This window comes from Hipposideros armiger, unplaced genomic scaffold, assembly GCF_001890085.2.
Source record: "Hipposideros armiger isolate ML-2016 unplaced genomic scaffold, ASM189008v1 scaffold_250, whole genome shotgun sequence".
NCBI lineage: Eukaryota > Metazoa > Chordata > Mammalia > Chiroptera > Hipposideridae > Hipposideros > Hipposideros armiger.
Window position 1 is genome coordinate 1,726,656 of NW_017731600.1, and position 18,649 is coordinate 1,745,304.

Genomic DNA, 18,649 nt, shown 5'->3' on the forward strand with positions numbered 1-18,649 from the left:
CAACAACTGCCTCTGTGATGTTATGCCCCAATCATTCTTAAATCTATTTTTTTTAAAAAATTTTTATTGGGGAATTGGGGGATGGGAACAGTGCTGGGGAATTGGGGGAAGGGGAACAGACAAGTTGCTGTCCTTTTGTTCTTCAGTCTAGTTGTGGAGGACGTTGCTTCACTGGCCCAAGTTGGCACCATCATTGCGCTCTTCCCGGGCGAGGCAGATCAGTCGCCGGCTTCTGGACGGCCGCTCACGCTGGCTGCTGGCTACATATGGTAGCCCATGACAACCCACTGCCACAGGGGCTGCAGCCTCTGCCGTCGCTGGCGACTCATGGCAGCCCAACTCCAGGTCGAGCTGTTGTTCAGCATCTTAGCTGTGGAGGGCAGTGTCACTGGCCTTCATATGTGGGATCTGAACCGGGGCCCTCTGGCATCCCAAGCCAGTTCTTAACCATCGTGCCACTCGGCCGGCCCCTCTTCAATTTATTTTAAAGAGTTTTAACATCCCAAAGGAGTTGTGACCAAGGTACTTTCGGGCTATTCTGTCTTCCTCAAACATGACTATATATGACCATATTGTTTAAAAGGATGTAGTTGAGACAGTGACCCAAAATATGAAAAGCTTTCTAAAGTCAGCTTCACTGGTCAAATAACGGTCTCATGGACTAGCAGTGTTCTGTGTGAGCTGGGGGCAGATTTTCGGACCTTAACCCAGACCTACTGGATCAGGATATACATTGTAACATGATTCCCAGGGAGACTTGTATGCACGTTAGAGATTGAGAAGAAAGGGGTCTAAAACATGAGTAGGCAAACTACTGGCCCACAGGTCAGACTTTGTCTACCATCTGTTATTATAAATAAAGTTTTATTGGTACACAGCCAATCCCATTAATTTACATGTTGTCTATGGCTGCTTTCACACCATAGTGGTAGAGGTGCATAGCTGTGACTAAAATTATATGAGTAACAAATCATAACATATTTACTATCTAACCCTTTATAGAAAAAATGTGCTGATCCCTGATCTAGATTATAAGGCTATTCCATATTTTTGACAGGTAATTTTGAGGAAAAAGAAATCACATTTTAAAATCAAGTATTCGGTATGACCTTGGGTTATCACTTCCTCTCTGAGCCTTTGTTTTTCTCATTTGTAGAATGGTGACAGCAATGGCCACCAGGTTTGTGTGTCTGTCTATCTATATCTAATCTAATCTATCTATATAATATGGAAGTAAAAATCGGACATTTGGATTTCAAGTCCAGTACTCTTTTTTTAAAAACTGTTTTGAATTATATTTTATTGTTTTTGTTTTTGTTTTTTTTTTAAAGATTTTCACTGGGGAATTGGGGGGATGGGAACAGTGCCGGGTAACCGGGGGAAGGGGAACAGACAAGCCGCTGTCGTTTTGTTCTTCAATCTAGTTGTTGAGGACGTTGCTTCACTGGCCCAAGTTGGCACCACCACTGCGCTCCTCCCCGGCGAGGCAGATCAGTCACTGGCTTCTGGACGGCCGCTCACTATGGCTGCTGGCCGCTCACGCTGGCTGCTGGCTACACACAGTAGCTCATGGCAACCCACTGCCACAGGGGCTGCAACCTAGCCGTCGCCAGCAACTCACGGCAGCCCAGCTCCAGGTCGAGCCGCCGCCCAGCATCTGAGCTGCAGAGGGCAGCGCCACTGGCCCCCACATGTGGTATCCGAACCGGGGCCCTCCGGCATCCCAAGCGAGCCCCCAACGATCGCGCCACTCCGCCGGCCCTTTATTGGTTTTTTAATTAAAATTTATTGGAGTGACAATGGTTAGTAAAACCACATAGGTTTCAAGTGTACGATTCTGTAATACATCATCAGTATATTAATTGTGTGTTCACCGCCCAGAGTCCAGTACCCTTTTGAGCCTGATTTTAAAACGTATGGTACCCCTTCCTAGTATGGAACTGTTTATGAAAGTAGAAGTCTGCAATAGGAAGTAAAGTGAATTGACCTAGTGAATCTATACATACTTGATTTTGAGCTCTCTTAAAAAATAAGCATGCCTAACTGTAATAGGTATGACTCTATTAATTTTCTGCTTTGAGAGGCTATTTCTCCTCAATTTTATACTCATAAATTGTTACTAAGATCAAATCATTCTGTGAAAAGTAAAATCAATGCCTATATAATGTTAAAACTGGTAGTTCAGTGAAAGTATGTGAGGCTCTCAGAATGTAGCACACTGTAGAGTGAAATCAAGAAACAAAAGCTGATAAAAAGAATTCACTACTCGAAGCTCAAGTGGGCAGACTGGCAGAGGTTCAGAATGAGGTAACATCACTCCAAACCTCGTACTGTTGGGGTATTAGAAAGATGGTGAGGGGGTGACCAGTTAGCTCAGTTGGTTAAAGTGGCGTGCTGACAATACCAAGGTTGCCAGTTCGATCCCTGCATGGGCCACAGTGAGCTGTGCTCTGCTTAAAAAAAAAAACTGAACTATGCCATTGTAGCATGAAAGCAACCTGTAACCAATGACCATGGCTGTTCTCCAATAATTTCGTTTTTAAGAGAAAGATGGTGAGAAGCAAGATAAAAGTAACTTTTGTAATGCAATGCAGTTCTGAACTACTTCTTGTTGAAAAATGGCAAACGAACTTGACTTGAATAAACAGACAACAGGGAGAAAAAGCAGATTGATCTACTGTGTGCATGTTCCATTTATTTAGAAGCACAAGCAAAATGTGTGGCATGGATACTTAAAGGTTCTAGAAGAAAATTTTGAACTTGATTCTTGCTGACAGTTATACAAAGCAATTAAATAACACTGGTAATTAAGGATTGGGATGGCATTTCCTAAGAAAACTCTAAAACAATAAACTATAATTGAAATCTGACTGTTCAGCAAAACCTCAAGTTGAGTGCAGACTGCAGATTTCTAACAGCTTCATGGAGTTAAATAGACTGGGAAGTCGAGACAACAGACAATGACTAATTAAGTTGTCTATTATCAGAGGTTTTAAACTTGAAGGCACCTCATCATCTCCCAGAGGGCTTGTTAAAATACAGGTTGCTGGGCTCCATCCCCCAGAGTTTTTAATTCAGTAGGTCTGAGATGGGGTCAGAGAATTTCCACTTCTAACAATTCTAGGAAATGCTGACGATGCTGTCTGGGGACCACACTTTGAAAACCACTGACTTAGATCATACTGTGCTGGGAAGAACTGAGGAACCCTGACTCGACATCTCTCCTTCTTCTCAATGTTTTAAACCCTCATAAGGGAATCAGAAAGACTACAGTCATTTAAAATTCAGGCAAGAAAGAGTAAATACCCTTTTGTCTAGGCACACCATATAATAATTTTTTAAAATAGTATTTGGATCTTGAGCTTAGCATTTCAAAGAGCTAATACAACCTCACCGTATAACAATTGTGTTCTTAGAATTTGCTTTGCAAGAGAAGAATTAGGCCAATTGTGTTCTTTGTCAAAATGAAGTTTCAAAACCAGAGAATAGTTTGAAGGTTGCGTTTTGTAGAATTGCCATTTGACTACTCAGGGTTTAAGTTATCAAGGCATATCCTTTTTCATAAATACCTTGACATTAATTTTCAGTGTTTTTTGAATGCTTACTAAGAAAAGGTATTACTTTTATTTACTTATAAGGTGTTAGTAGCTAGGTGGTGTGATTTTGCTTTAAAAGTTATACAATCATCTGGCTTGACACTGCTATTTGCATAATAAGCCACACATTTCTACTTTGCCACACTTAGAAAATTATATGTTTATAAGATGCTGTGAGAATTTAGAGGAAAAAAAATCCTCCCCATACCAGAATCCTTCTTTGAAAGATTTGTCTATAAACATTTCATGTTTATGAGGAAACCTGAAAAAGTTAGTGACCCAAATGAAGTATGCAAATTTTTGCAATCCCTTAATTAAATTTATGGTGAGTTTGTGTTGCTAACCAGAATTTTGCAATGAAAAGTTTCTACACTGAAATGTATGCCATTACTGAATAAGACTAACATCTATAATAAAACCCAGTGAGATGTCAGCCAAGAAATCAAAATAAAATAAAAATTTTAAAATCATTAAAACTTTATATGCCCTTACTCTAAAGAGTTTCTCATTTTTCAAAATTTGCAAGTAGAATGATAAAACACTGTAAAATCTTATAGTGTTGTAGAGAATAAAATAGGAGAGGAATAATGATAATTTTGAAAGCAAACTGTGCACATGGTGTTACAGAGAGCAGAGCACAGATTAACATGGGGATAGGAGTAGACAGTGTCCACAGTAAGTGAAGAACACTCCAGTGGCATACATTATTAATGTATACTATTAATACTCCAGGGAATTGAGGCACAGGGAGAAAGGACCAAAATTATTCTTGGTAACCGAGACTACATGTCCAAACCAGACACACACACACACACACACACACACACACACACACACACATATATATATATATATATATATTTTTTTTTTTTTAGCTGAGCCATCTTGCCACTTGTTGGCAGCTCAGCTCGGGCCGGGAATTGAACTGCTGTTGCTCAGAGCTCATACTCTTGAGCGAACTCTTAACCAAATGAGCCACTCGGCCGGCCCCCAGACCTATATTTTTAGCAATGCAAAAAAAGAAGACGAGGGAAGGGAAGGAAGTATGAAAAGGGAAATCTAGGAAGAGAAATTTTCTACAGCCACAAGTGAAAAAAAATCCTTGCATTAAATGCAAATAAAGGAAGACAAATAAGCAAATGTATTCTCTCACATAATATGAAGCTCATAGGTAGGGCTGACTGAAGTCTTGGTACATCACAGCTCCAGATCAATGGCTCAGAGATTCTCTTGGCTTTTTCCTATAATACCCTCAGAATACACTGATATTGAAGTGTAGTGTATGAGAAAATATTCTTCTATTTATGTATATCTCTTAGGTGTCTGTATATGGATCCTGGAAAGTTGTGTATTTATTTCTAGAGCTTACCCCACCACAATGACCTCTAAATACACATTCATACCCAAGCACTCTGTCAGTGAAGATATTAGGCACTTGGTGTCTGGGATTTAAGTGTAATACCTTCAGCTCCTTCATCTATAGTCCAAAGTAGGCACCAAAGCTCCCAGCAGTAACCTGACAGGGAAGGCATAAGCTTCTCTTGTTTCCTACAGAGCCCATGTTCCCTTCTTCTGTCTGTGATTTCATGCTTCATCCAGTTGATTCTTCTGTGATGTGCTTGGCCTTTAAAAAAAAATCCATGTATCATTTCCCTAAATAGTTTCACACTGTCTTTTCCGGAGCTGTCTTTACCACTGGTTTCTGTTGTGGACTCTGCTCCTATACCTAGCAATTACTCTTTCCCCAAAACACTTTTTAAAATTACATTTGCATTAAGTTTTATTTTTCTTAGTTAAGTGGATAGTACTTAAACTATATGTGATGAGTGAGAATTTTTTTCGCAATGAAAGATAGCAATACTAATAAAAAACAATAATACTGCTAAACTAGTAATAATAATTTTTAAAATCCTGGATACATAAAATTTCCTACATTGTAGAATTAGAAACAAATGTATTTGGAGGTTAGCAATCTGATACAAGTCAGAAAATACCATGATAAAGCATATACTCATATGAATCAACTCGAAAAAAATGATCAAAATTTAGATTTCATTGCCATGGGGATATGAAAGACAGTTTGGGGAATATAATCAATTATGTTGTAAAGATTTTGTAGGGTGCCAGATGGGCACATGTCTTATTAGGGAGACCACTTCATAGACTATGTAGATGCCTGACCACTGCACTGTCACACCTGAAGCTGAAGTTGAATATTATTGTATGTCAACTATAATTTTATAATTTAGTCATGGGATATGGAGTACAGCATAGGGAATAGAATCAATGGAATTGTAATGTATACGATGTCAGTGGGTCAATAGATTGGGGGAGGAGGGTTATCACTTTGTGAAGGGGTGAAATGTCTAACTATTACATTGTTTTGTACACCTGAAACTAATAAAAAAACCCTTATATTTCCAGAAATCTTTTGAATGATTCAAATATAGGTCATTGCTGTAGGAATTTTGTTGTGGACAATATTGAGGCCAAAGCAATTGTTTTGAGTTATTTTCACTGAAAGAACATTTCAAACACTGAAAATGTGATTAAGAACTTGAAAAATGATTCACTTAGACAAATGGCTTGCCCAGTTAACTGACACCATAATATCTAAGCTCCCACAAAATGTAAGTTTTATATAGGCTGGGATTTTGGGTAATTTTTTAGAGTTATATTTCTAACGCAGAAATAGATGTGGCACATGGTAGTTACTAAATAAATGTTTGCTGAAGGAATTAATTTAAAGACATAGAAACAACCAAAGTATCCTTCAATATATGATTGCATAAAGAAGATGTGGTATATATACACAATGGAATACCATTCTGCCATAAGAAAAGATGAAATAGTGCCATTTGTGACAACATGGATGGATCTTGAGATTACTATACTAAGTGAAATAAGTCAGACAGAAAAAGTCAAGAACCATATGTTTTTCTTCATATGTGGGATAGAAAACTGAAAGCAACAAATGAACAAGATAAACAAAACTCATAGACACAGACAACAGTTTAGTGGTCACCAGAGGGTAAGGGGAGAGAGGGATGGTACATGAGGGTAAAGGGGGTCAAATATATGGTGATGGAAGTAGAACTGACTCTGGGTGGTGAGCACACAATGTGATATATTACAGAATTGTACACTTGAAACCTGTATAATTTTACTAACCAATGTCACCCCAATAAATTTAGTTAAAAAAAGAAAAAAATGTGATTGCTGTCTTTTAGGGTTAGAACCCATCTTGATTATCCCAAAATTTCCATGTTATGTTATCTCATGTATTTTTATCATCAATTAATATACTGAAAACTTTATTTTTAAAATTTTTGACATAGATTCAGACATGCAAACACATTGCAAGTATAGTACAGAGAATTCCTATATACTCTTCATTCAGATTCTGCAAATATTGGTATGTATCCTTTCTCTCTATATTCATATAATGCATATAAATACAAAACTGTTTAGGGGTAAAGGACAATCATAACCATCATGTAATTATCAAAAAGGAAATTACTACTATTACAATAATATTAGTTCATCTGAAGACCTTATTCAAATTTTACAAATTGTCCCTATAATGTTCTTTATAGAAAAATAAACCCCTAGATCATGTTTGTACAAAGGTTTATCTCCTATAAACTGGAAGAGTTTTAGTCTTTCCTTGTCTTTTATGACTTGATTTTTCTTTTTATAAGGTCAGCTATTTTATAGAAAGTCCCTCAGTTTGAGTTTGTCTGTTTTTGATCAGATTCAGCTTGTGCATTTTATCGCAGGAATACCATAGATGTGATATTCTTCTCAGTGCATCACCTTAGGCTTCACATGTTGGTTTTCCCCATCACTGCTTTGGTTCACTTTGGTCACTTGGGAAATGTATTAGTTTCCTCTTACTGCTGTAACAAATTACCACAAACTCAGTGGCTTAAAACAACACAAATTTATATTATAGCTCCCTATGTCAGAAGTCAGATACAGGTATCACTGGGCTAAAATTAAGGTGTCAGTAGGGCTTTTTTCCCTCTGGAGGCTTTGGGGGCAAATCATTTCCTTGTCTTTTCCAACTTCTAGAGGCTGCAAAGTTTCCTTGGCTCATGGTCACTTCCTCCACCTTTAAAGCCCCCAACATTGCAACTCTGACCTTTTTTCCTGTACACACATCTCTCCTCTGACCACAGTTGGGAAGGATTTTCCTCTTTTAAGCTTTCATATGATTAGGTTGGACATACTTGAATAATCCAAGATAATCTCCAATCTCTAGATCCTTAACCTTAATCACCTCTGCAAAGTCCCCCTTTTTTAATGTAAGGAACAGACAAAGGTTCTGAGAATTAGAACATGAACATCCTTGGGGTCCAGGAAGGTATTGTTAGGCTCACCATTGTTAAGGTGGTGTTTGTCATGCTTCTTCAGTGTAAAGTTTCTACTTTCCCTTTTGTATTTGATAATTGTATTGTGGGAGATAGTTTGAGACTATGGAAATATTTTGTTACTCATCCAATATTCACACAGTAGTTTTAGCAGCATTGATGACTCTTGCCTTGAATCTAACAGTTAAAAAAGAAATTACCTTTATTTCCACATTGCCCAACCTTTGCAGGAATTCAGGGTTGCCCTTCGGACCATGTATCTTCGATGAGGTTGCTCCCAAAGCAGATCCTGAGATAAAAAAGTGGGTGGAAATAATTCATTTGGGATGTGATTCCAGGTGTTACAGAGGAGTGGGGAATGGAGACAAGCAATGGAGGAAATCCAGTGCAGGATTATTAATGAGCAGGGTACTCTTTTGGAAAAGCAATGCTTAAATTCCTTGGGGGCCCTCTAAGACAATTTCAGAATTGTGCCACCACCGAGTGAAGATGTGGGGTATTTGTTGTCCATTTCTCTGTCTCTGAGGTCATTCACTGTCCCATCACCTTTGGCTGCCATGCTCCAGTGTCCAGAAAAGGCCTTTGATCATGGAGACCCAAGTGCTTGAGGTAAGAAGCCCTAAGCATGTACAGGAACTGTCAACCAAAGATGCAGATGATCCCTGGGTCAGAGGAGGGGGGGGTGGGACGGGCAGACGTAGGGAAGGGATGTGTGTGGGGCAACTGAGTGTCTTTTATACTTTAATTCATTCATACTTTTAATGATTACCATATTTCCCCATGTATAAGACACACACGTTTTTGAAAAATGTGGGGTCTAAAAACTGGGTGCATCTTATACAGTGGTTGTAGTTTTTTTTTTTAATTGGGGAATTGGGGGGATGGGAACAGTGCTGGGGAATTGGGGGAAGGGGAACAGACAAGTTGCTGTCGTTTTCTTCTTCAGCATCTTAGCTGTAGAGGGCAGCGTCACTGGCCCTCATATGTGGGATCTGAACCAGGGCCCTCTGGTGTCCCAAACCAGCTCTTAATCAACACGCCACTTGGCCGGCCTGGTTGTAGATTTTTTGACAGTGATGAGGAGTTGTATGAATTTTATGGTGAATCAAACTTGAGTTCAATAACTTTATGTAATACATTTTTTTTTGGAATTCCAGGCCCCCAATTAAGGTGCATCATATACATGGGGAAATATGGTACATCTTTAATAATATCCTTCTTAGCCTTCCAGAGTCCTCATCAGCTTAATATAACCTCAAGTAAAAAGTATTTTATCTTCTAGAGTATTTCAGTGGCTCTCTTATAGTAGCTAGAATTGTTGACCTGTAGGGATGGACAGAATCCAAGAGGTATCAAGGTCAACTTGTGTTTAAAGGAGAAAAACCTGAAGTCTAGGAATTCTCAGAGATGCCCGCCATCCCATAGCTGTTTAGCGATGGTGTTACAAATGAAAATGTGGGTTCCTCACATTCTCATTAAAATAAACTGCACACATGAACACAACTGCACTAAAACAAACATTTATGGGCATATTTTGCTAATAAGAGGGGGGAATATTTTCCTGATCATCTTTTTTTTCTGTTCTGTAATCAGTATACCTGGGTGGACATTAAAAATAAAAAAGTTAATTTACTTTTTCAAAAGCAATGGCACAATTGTCTTCAGACTTTTTATTCAGAAAGGCCTGGGGAACTTGAAAGCACTTTCAGTTCTTTTATTTGGGCCTAAATGCAAGAAACATTCCAGGAAAACCAGGACTCTGCAACAGTAGAAATTTTTTTTTCATATGTGGTTATTTTAGGGGCCTCTTTGCCTTTTAAGCTACAGCTATTTGTTGCACTGGTTCTGTTATCTTGTGACAAGTCACCAATGTCATGGCAACCCTGACCCTGTATAACAGTTGATAGGTGTTAATCCTTCAGCTCAGTAGCATAGGATATTATTTTCTCTCAATGCGTTTTTTTCAAAAAGAGTAAAAACACCTTGGCTTTTCTTTAGCCATCGGAGATTATTGGAATGGACAAAATACAGCTTCAGAGACTCAGTTTCCTCTTAGATCAGTTGGATGTACCACATTCTTTACCAAATTTTTGAAAAGTTTCTTTGATAGTATTTGTCACATGTTTGCTGCGTGTAACTGCTATGTGTGCTTTCATAGGTATTCTCACCTAATCCTTATAAAACAAAGATACATGTGTTATTGTCATGTTATTACTGATGAATCTGATATTAAGATAGCAATGTAAGTTTCTCAAAGTTTCATAATTAAATGTCAGAGGCAGGATTTCAAATTCAGGCTTGTTTCTTACTCAAAATTCCATGTGAAAAAATATTGTTATACTGTCTTCCTATGTTTGTTGAAAGAATCCAATTAGACAATGCATTTAAAAGAGCTTGAAAACTACAGAAGTTCAAGTGAGATATAATTAATTATTGTATCCAGGTATAAATTTTAGACACCAAAATTCCAAAAAGTTTGATTGAAAATCTAATACAAAAATAAATACATCTGATTATGCACTTTTGCCAACTAATTATGCTGTAATCATAAATGAATAGCCATAGAGTTTTACAGATGAAACTATCGGATGTTATTGGTATAAAATAAATTCTTTGAGTGCTCTACTGATGTTAGTATTGTAATTTAATTTTTCTGGGGAAAAAAATAGAAAACTTTCTATATTAGAAGACCACAGATAATTATAGATGTACTTCCTTATGACCTTGTACATTTTTAATTTAAAAAAATCTCAAATTTATTTTTATTTTTACCTAGGAAATGCACACATATCATTAAAATCAAATATATGTTTTTAATGAAAAATGCATTCTCATTTTTCATCCTCCTCATGTCCTTATGTACCTCTCATTCCAGTCACGCTCCACAGAAGCAATTCCTTTCCATGTTTCCTCTGGAATTTACCTCTGTGTTTCTATGGAGGCATTGCCTATATCTCAGCCGAAATAGCAAAAGAGAACGTACAGGAAAAAGAGACTTTGAGGAAAAAACATAGTTTCTACCACAAGTTCTATTGCCTTATTTTTAGCTCTCAAAACGGTAGCTTCCTCTAGGTCCATCTTGTTTTCTGATAATCTTTTTGATATTCCTGTTCATATTTAGCCCATAAAATGCCACTTCTTATTTTAGCATATTGTTATATTGATAGGATTTTTATTTTCATTTTTTTCTTGTATATCTTACATATTTTCTTTTTGCAACAACTTTTTCTTTTTTCTTTGGGTAGTTTGTTTTTTGTGTGTGTGTTTTTAAGATTTTTATTGGGGAATTGGGGGGATGGGAACAGTGCTGGGGAATTGGGGGAAGGGGAACAGACAAGTTGCTGTCCTTTTGTTCTTCAGTCTAGTTGTGGAGGACGTTGCTTCACTGGCCCAAGTTGGCACCATCATTGCGCTCTTCCCGGGCGAGGCAGATCAGTCGCCGGCTTCTGGACGGCCGCTCACTGTGACTGCTGGCTGCTCACGCTGGCTGCTGGCTACACACGGTAGCCCATGGCAACCCACTGCCACAGGGGCTGCAGCCGACGCCGTCTCCATCGACTCACGGCAGCCCAGCTCCAGGTTGAGCTGTTGTTCAGCATCTTAGCTGTAGAGGGCAGTGTCACTGGCCTTCATATGTGCGATCCGAACCGGGGCCCTCTGGCATCCCAAGCCAGTTCTTAACCATTGCGCCACTCGGCCGGCCCTAGGTAGTTGTTTTTTTTTTCTGTGTCTTCTGGATTAGAAAATTACTTCCAATGTATGGTGATCCTTGTTGAATCTCTTTATATTATATTTACGGCACTAAAAAATCAATTGTTATCTCAGTATAATGGGAATTGTTGATAGAAATGTCCTCTAGAGAAGTTGGCAAACTTTTCCTGAGCAAGGCCAGAAAATAATATTTTAGGCCTCATGGGCCACTTGTTCTCTGTTGCAACCACTCCATTCCACTGTTGTCGTGTGATAACAGACATAGACAATTGCAAGTAAGTGGGCCTGGCTAATTTCCAATCAAAATTCTATACAAAAACAGGCTGCAGGCCAGATTTGGCCCACAGGACATAGTTCTAGTATAATTAGATGAGGAAATGTGTTTTCCTTATCGATACTCTGTTTCTTCAGAAAAGAAAACTCTTATTTCCTGTCTGAGGATATTTGAGTGGTATGTTGAGACATTGGTAAAGGCAGCTGTATTTTTCAATATTTAGTCTGCAGGCAACTCCCACTTTTAGGTTATATCATTCTCCTATCCTCCAAGAATCTAGATTCTCTGATGTTTGTTTTCTGCACAGCAAAGCTTGTAGCTTCTGAAAGTTTTGCAATGGGGTAATCGCCTGACTGCGTCTCCTCGGTCCTCCATACTACCAACCCCTATGCTGTCCAGCAATCTGCAAATATGCTTGTTACTCATCAGTATCTCTCTCTATAACACTTAGGTTTTTAGCGTCCCTCCCTTCCCTTAATGAAGTATAACTCTTCCATCTGCCTTTCCTCTTTCAAAAATTGGATGACATATTTTGTCCATCATTATTCCCTCTTACATTCTCAATTTCTTTCTGGGTTTACAAATGTTTCAATTCCTCTCTGTCATTTTAGTGGAGTTTCAGGAAGGAACAGAGATAAGTGCACATACTTGGCCGTATTTACCTAGAGGTATGTGGGTCCCTTTTTCGAGATAGCGAGGCTCACATGATATTGGAAGTGAAATGGAAAAATAGAGAACAGCCAAGCTGTGCTAGCCAAAGGGAATATTTAATTGTGGTACACAAGAAGTATCATAAAATTCATGTTTCTGCACATGACCGCATCTTTTTTTAGCAGGATTCAGTCTGCAGTTTCAACTTTATCCCCCAAATTTGAGTATAATAAAAACACATGAAAACATCTTGATTAGAACATGCAAAACATATTCCATAAGCAGATGAGAATCCAAAACAAAATTAAATTAATTCCAACACAGAGCATAGCAACTGCACTATGGTATTTGTAGGGTCATGCTCATGGAGAACTAGAGAAAAGATTGTACAGAGAATATTGGAAAGAAGCAACACCTCATTAAATATATCATTGATTATCATTTTATTTTAAAAGTCAACATGAAAAATTGCATTTGTAGAAAGTGCAATTTTTTTGCAGATTTTAATATTCATAAAAATAAATATCCCTCTAGAAAGCATTTATGAAACTAGAGAAGAGGAGCAACAGTACCTTAGATAGATAAAGAGAAAAATAATTGCTGAGAACTGAAGAGAGACATTTATCTTAAGTATACCTGTTTCAGGATATTCAATAGCTCTTGATTCATTAATGATGTGACATGTATTTATTAGGCACTCAATATAGTCAGAAAGATAACAGGATATATTGGAAAAACCAGTGACTGTAACAAAGCACAGCCAGGAGTTCCCAGCCAATGTTAAGCATATACTATCTATTACATGGGGAACCTATTTAAAAATCATTCATCTTCATGTTCACACTCTTTTTAAACATTGGTAAAAGTAATATTTCTTTTATTTGATCATAGTAAAAATTAATGAAATGAGCTATGGTATGTGCCAGCAGTATCTTGTAAGTCACTTAGGTGTTCGGTATAGTTTAGTTGGGTGGGTATTAGATTTGGAGCTCTAGACCCCACCTTGCTAACACAGTTGTTAATCTGAGGCCCAAAACAGCAAACTTGTTAAGTAACACAGTTTGTGGAATATTGCTTTAATGTAACTTATTCCTGTCCAAATGTTCTACATGTTACAAGTTATTAGTGTTTAGTACTGGTATATAGTGTCTGGTACATAATACACACTTAAGAAATATTTGCTGATTTAATTGGATTTGACTTTTGTTCTTTCCTTAAACTAATTTAATAGCATATTAGAAACAGTCAGAAGGTTAATTTGACCAAATCATTTACGCTCTTTTTCCATTGGTCCCTTTGAGGATTTTGCAACCCAATTTGCAAATATAGGGTTTTTTTTGGTTTTAATTAAAATTTATTGGGGTGACAATGGTTAGTAAAATTACATAGGTTTCAAGTGTACAATTCTGTAATACATTATCTGTATATCACATTGTGTGTTCACCACCCAGAGTCAGTTTTCCTTCCATCACCATATAGCAAATATCGGTTTTGTTAGAAAATGTCATTGATATTGAAAACATACTTCTTAATTATTTCGAAGCACTAATGATTGTAAGTCTCAGGGAAGAAGCATTTTAGTACTTTTGTAATGAACTTGTCTAACATAATGTCCACTTGACTGAAGAGACAAGTTATAGGGTTCATTAAAGTATACACAAGCCCTAATTACAAAGTATAAAAACTAACAAGACCTATATTATACTTAGAATGATGCAAAAAAAACCAAAACCCCAAAACCAACAACCCCAAAATCTATTGTGTTGTCGTAAAAGTCATGATGTATTTTGTCTATGTTTTTCAAAGGTCATTTATTTATATAAAGAACAAAGATCAATCAATGCTGATTTACAGTCTCATCTGAATTAAACATTATACCTCATTTTGAATAGAGTGAAACAAGTGGAAGTCTGGTGGTGCAAGGTCAGGCGAGTATGGTAGGTGTGGCAACATATCCCATCCAAGCTCTAATCATTTTTGATGGGTGATCAAACTTGTGTGTGGTCTCATGTTGTCACGATGGAACACAACTCTTTTACAATCAACGAGTTCTGGACATTTCTGGATGATGGATTCATTCAAACTGTAAAATTGCCAACAGTACACATTCAAATTGATTGTTTGGTTCCTTGGTAGGAGCTCGAAAAACACGACACTTTTAAAATCCCACCACACTGAGAGCTCTGATGAATGTCTGCTTTCGATATTGTTTGAGGCAAATCATCACATTGGAATCAAGACTGTTTGCAACCACATTGCTGTAAACAATCCACTTCTCATTACCAGTTATCAGTTGCTTCAAAAAAGGATTATTTTCCTCACATTTAATGAGCATATTGCAGGTGTTTATATGCGCTGTCAAATGAACTTCTTAGAGTTCATGTGGAACCCAAATATCAAGCTTGCTTACGTATCCCAGCTTCTTCAGGTGGTTGTGAATGCTTGAATGATAGATGTTCAATATTTCTGCAATCTCTTGTGTCGTGTAACATGGATCTGACTTGATCAATGCCTTTATTTTGTCATCATCAACTTCGGTAGGCCTCCCTAATCGAGGAGTGTCGTTGATATCAAAATCACCAGCATGGAATTTTGTGAGCCACCATTGGCACTGACGTTCTTGTAGAGCATTGTCACCGTGAACTTGATGCAACTTTTCACAAGCTTGACGCGCATTCTTCCCTTTATGGAAGTACAACAGTAAAACATGGCAAAAATGCACAGTTTGATCTTCCATCTTCAACTTGTTGTAAAATCTCTAAAACTCAACCAAATCCCTCAATTTTTTTAGAATGAAGCTAGAACTGTCAGCTGTCAAATGACATAGCAATAATATAGAAGTGAATGACTCTAGTACTTCCAAAAATGAACTAGTGCCATCTGTCACAAACATGCGTCATGACTTTTCGAACAACCCAATACTTTGAGTAATTTGAGGCAGCACTTCTAACATTTCAACAGATACATTTTTTTCCTTATACATTTTCACTGACACTGTGGCCTCAATATTGTCTGTTTCCAGGCAACCTTGGCAGGCTCTTAAAATTTTCCATATTTTCTGTGTGCCCTTCTAAAAGTGTTCCCTCCCTCTTTTATCTATGTGATTCCTAATGCTTGCTCATTTTTTGTCTTCAAGACAAGATAGACAAGGGCTTGATCATGTGTAGCTCTTTTCTTGTTGACCTCTCTAATTCTCACTAATGAAGTAAAAACATTGCTTCTAAAATAAATTTATCAAATACTTTATCCTCATAACTCCTCTAATCAAAGTCCTTAACTGTGCAGAACATTCTTTCCACCGTAGTCAAATTAGACTTAAACAGATTCAACTGTTGCTTTTCCACATTCCCAACCTGATAATGTCAATTTAATCAACAGACTGTGGAATATGTTATTGTTAATCCTATCTCATAAAAATATGTCTTTGTGTTTCTATTGAGATCAGTACAACTTTATATGAATCTTTGTGTTATTATTTTTTGCATTTATAAGTTAAAGTTGCATATAGTTTATCTTACATGAATTAATGACCTTCATATTTTGTACAACGTCTTTATTTTATCTATTCCCATTCAAAACTCTGGCCTGAATCATGACATGTAGGAAGATAGAATTATGTAAAGAAAACCATTTCATTGTAATCCAGCTCTGCTATAATTAATTATTCAAAGCTCTTTGATTATGCAGATTTACATATTTCAGCATCTACTCACTCAGGCTTTCTACCTCACTGATAATGCTCTCAGAACATTTTGAAACGTAATGATTAAAACATTTTTTTCCTAAATAATCCTCCATATGAACTGATGCAGAAGTTTCTAATCTTAAGAACTTGTATCCCTGGGTGAACTAAAAGCAAAAATGGCAGCCCTTGTTTTATGCTTAGTTGTTTGAAAAGCCAGATGTAATTCTCAATATTTTCATAAGCTGAAGCTTCAGTACTCAAGTGAAATCTGACATTTCTTTGTTGTTTTTTTCCTGGAAGTCTTTGCATGTTTCATGTTAACTGGTTTCCTCAGCTTACTTGAAACTTTTCACAGTTCTATTTGACTGTAATGAAATTGAGAGTGTGAATTATTAGCAAGAACTTTATTGGGAGAAATAACTCAGAACAGGAAGTCTGGGGATTGAAGTAGGAAGAATTAAAGGTATTGTTCTTGTTATAAAGTTGGGAAAATCTGAGCTACTATATTTCAGGATGTGCTCTAGATATGGTCTAAGGACTAGTTTATGACACCCAGAGGTAACTGAATACCTGATCCTTGATTTAATTATATGGCATGTGAAATTCGGGAATGTTTTTGGACTTGGCTGTAATTAATCTGGGGATCTGAGGGTAAGAGATGTTTATTTCTGTGTGTCCTGTATAGCATTGGCCTCTGTAGATTTGGTGTATGTTATATAAGTGAGTTTGATGAGGAACTCCAGATCCAGATGAATTTATATCCCTTACATATCCAGATACAACTACATTCAGATTTAATTCAGTTTCTATATATATATGAAACTGGACACAGACAGGGTATTTAGGCTTCCATAAGCTCTGAAGGGACCCTCTGTCACTTACATATTCTTATCCTTGGTATCCATCTGCCCGGGAAGGATTTGAGGCTCAGGTGACTTAGCCATTTACTTTGACTGCACTGATTTCCTTTTGTGATAAGTAAATCCTATTTGATTTACCCCTCAGTCAATGTCACTGCCCAGTTGTTCCATTATACAAGCATACTGTTAATCCATGTCACTGCAATTATCAAAGATGTGTTAGGAATGTTTAACCATAAAGCTGATATTTTAAAAAACAATATTAAAACAAAGAAACAAATCAAAAACACTATTAGAAAGAATGAACTATTAGATTAAGAATAAAATCCCTTGTAAACTGTGGAATACACTCTTTTCAGTTTTTTTTTTATTAAAGTGTATTGGGGTGACAATGGTTAGTAAAGTTACATAGGTGTCAGGTGCACAATTCTGTGATACATCATCTATTTATCACATTGTGTGTTCACCACCCAGAGTCAGTTCTCCTTCCATCACCATATATTTGACCCCCTTTACCCTGTTCTACCACCCCACTCCCCGCTTACCCTCTGGTAACCACTAAACTGTTGTCTGTGTCTATGGGTTTTTGTTTCTTTGTTTCTTTGTCTTGTTCCTTTGTTGCTTTCAGTTTCATATCCCACATATCAGTGAAATCATATAGTTCTTGACTTTTTCTGACTTAATTTGCTTAGCATAATAATCTCAGGATCCATCCATGTTGTCACAAATGGCACTATTCCATCTTTTCTTATGGCAGATTAGTATTCCATTGTGTGTGTGTGTATATATATATATATATATATATATATATATATATATATATATATATATATATATATATATATATATCACATCTTCAAATTACAATGTGTCCATGCAAAGGAATACTATTCAGAAAAAAAACTATATTGCTACATCTAACAACACGGATGACTCTCAAAAGCATTATGCTAAGTGAAAGAATCCAGACACAAAAGCCTACATAGTTTCTCATCCAATTTATATGAAATCTAGTAAAGGAAAAATCATGGTACCAGAAAGAATATCAGTGATTGCCAGAAGGTGGGATGGAGAAAGGAGACTGAAAAGGGGCCAGAGGAAACTTTGGGGTGGATGGATATATTTTATACAGATGTTCCTTGACTTACAGTGGGCTTACATCCTGATAAGTCCATCATAAGTTGAAAATACCGTAAGTAAAAAATGCATTTACTACACCTAACCTACTGAATTCATAGCTTCACCTAGCCTACCTTAAAGGTGCTCAAAACACTTACATAAGTCTACAGTTGGGCAATTATCTTTAGTTTCATCTCAAGGGTAATTGCCTTCCTCTTCTCACCAGAAGGCGACAAAGATAGATGTTTTATTGATACGATGGGATGTGAAAACATAAAGCACAACATCCCAAAAAGCTGGCAACACAGTACCCTGTAGGGCATCAGTTGTTTACCTAGTGATTGAGTGGCTGGCTGGGAGCTCTAGCTCACTGCTGGCCC